The 2,520-nt window shown below is 39.1% G+C and overlaps 1 long non-coding RNA gene across 1 annotated transcript in view; it reads left to right on the top strand.

Annotated features, from left to right (window-relative positions):
• The window catches only part of LOC120070933, an 11,566-nt gene extending 10,683 nt beyond the window's left edge, over window positions 1-883 (top strand). Inside the window, exon 3 of the long non-coding RNA XR_005480077.1 lies at window positions 836-883. This is a non-coding gene — a long non-coding RNA (uncharacterized LOC120070933). The remainder of the gene's footprint in view (window positions 1-835) is intronic.
• Window positions 884-2,520: the final 1,637 nt, after the last annotated feature.

The raw sequence follows: 2,520 nt of genomic DNA, 5'->3' as shown, positions 1-2,520 counted from the left end.
GTTCAGAAGGCATACTAGCGATGGACAAGAGCGAATGAGAAGGCCCGAGCCTACATCTTGGCAAGTCTTTCTGAAGTCTTGGCCAAGAAACATGAGCCTATGGTCTCAGTGCGTGAGATCATGGAGTTCCTGCGGGGGATGTTTGGACAACCGTCTGAATAGCTTATGCATGAGGCTCTTAAATACATATTCAACTCCAAAATGCAAGAAGGCATCTCTGTTCGTGAACATGTGCTAAACATGAGGGTCCACTTTAATGTGGCGCAGTTTAATGGGTCTACCATCGATGAGGGCAGCCAGGTTAGCATTATCCTGCATTCTTTGCTGGAGAGCTTCTTGCACTTTGTTAGTAATGTGATTCTTAACAAAGTGAAGTATAACCTTACAACTCTCCTCAACGAGTTGCAGACATACCAATCTTTACTAAAAAGTAAGGAGAGACAAAAGGGTGAGGAAAATGTTGCTTCATCCTCCAGGACGTTCCATAGAGTTCGACCTCAGGAACGAAGTCTACACCTTCTACTTCTAACTCTGAAAAGGGGAGGAAGAATAAGGGTGGTAAGGGTAAAGGGAAGGCACCTGCTAACCCATCATCTGTCGCCCCAAGGAGACGTCCACAAGTTGCTAAGGGAAAGTGTTTCCACTGCAACCAAGATGGACACTGGAAGAGGAACTGTCCTTGGTATCTGAAAGAGAAGAAACAGCCAAGGCTAAGGTCAAGGTCGATAAAGGTAAATGTGATTTACTTGTGCTTGAAACTTGTTTAGTGGAGAATGATGATTCTACTTGGATAATTGATTCAGGCGCTACTAACCATGTTTTTCATCTTTTCAAGGGATTAGATCTTGGCGACAGCTGGAGGCTGGTGAGATGACAATGCGAGTAGGCACTGGGCACGTCGTCTCAGCTGTGGCAGTGGGAGGACTCCAGTTAGCTTTACAGAATAGGTTTCTTATTTTAAATGATGTATATATTGTTCCTGGACTATTGAGAAACCTCATTTCTGTAAAGTGTTTATTGCAATGTAAATATATTGTCTCTTTTGATGTGAATAAAGCGTTTATTCATAAAGATGATGTTTTTATTTGCACAACAAATCTAGAATCGAATTTATATGTGCTAAGGCCGTTAGCCATTAATTCCCTCCATAATACTGAAATGTTCATAACTGCAGTAACTCAATCAAAACGTCGACGAATTTCTCCAAAAGAAAATGCCCAACTTTGGCATCTACGTTTAAGGCACATCAATCTCAATAGGATTGAGAGATTGGTGAAGAATGGACTTCTAAGTGAGTTAGAAGAAAATTATTTACCTGTGTGTGAATCTTGCCTTGAGGGTAAGATCACTAAACGACCTTTTACTGGAAAAGGTTATAGAGCCAAGGAGCCTCTTGAGTTAGTACATTCTGACCTTTGTGGTCCTATGAATGTGCGAGCCCGATGTGGCTATGAGTATTTTATCAGTTTTACTGATGATTACTCCATGTACGGGTATGTTTATCTTATGCAACGGAAGTCTGAATCATTTGAAAAGTTCAAAGTATGAACCTCGGATATTCTTCGGAGTGAAAAATCCAAAAGGTAGGCTTTGGTGATTTTGTAGTAGAGGACGGAGAAAAACGAGTTGTGTAGGGGATAAGCATGTGAGAGAAAACAACGCTATCGTATACAAAAGTGCTTATCACATAGAGGAGCTACACGATCGTGTAGGAATATGCTGAACGATCGTTTAGGAAAAGGTGTACGATCGTTTAGGCGGGAGAAACGACTATCGTATAGGCTCTTGGGTGATCGTTTTAGAAAACACCAGTGCCCTTTCACGAAATCTTTTTGGCGGAATTACGGAATAATCGATGCACGATCCAAAATGAAAACTTTTTTCATTTTAACTCATCGGTTACCATAACTGACGTTGCCTACTAACTCACGTCCAAACGTGAATCTTGTATATTATCATATTAATAATCAATTAATTAATTAATAAATATAATCATATTATATTTATATCATATAGTTTGATATCACATATCTACTATAGTATTTTCTCCTCTACTTGTATAAATCATATTTATATCTAATTCCTCCAAAATAATGTATCTCATACATTTAGCCAATTATATCATATATAATTAACCAGTCCAATATATTCATATATAATCGACTTCTCTTGTTAATTTGAACATTTCAAATTAACCCAAACACTAGTTCTCAACTTTATCCAAGCTACCCAGGGGACTTAATGGACCTGTGACTCGAAGCTCGAACTTTACGTCAATAGCTGACTAAACTCTTTAGCTACGAGATCCACCATCCATTAACTGTCAGACATTCTACTAAAGACCAACAGCTGAACTCTTCTTACCACAGATATATTTTTGTGTCCATCGATATAACTAATCATGAGTACGATGACCCTTCACAGATGCTCGTAAAGTACAGTTGGGCCAAATTACCGTTATGCCCCTGTAAGTTACATTCTCACTTCCTTAAGTACCACTGATTCCTTAATGAACAATAC

Source organism: Benincasa hispida, chromosome 2 (assembly GCF_009727055.1).
Source record: "Benincasa hispida cultivar B227 chromosome 2, ASM972705v1, whole genome shotgun sequence".
NCBI lineage: Eukaryota > Viridiplantae > Streptophyta > Magnoliopsida > Cucurbitales > Cucurbitaceae > Benincasa > Benincasa hispida.
Note: the sequence above shows the minus strand (reverse complement) of the source record. Positions and strands in the feature narration are given on the sequence as shown.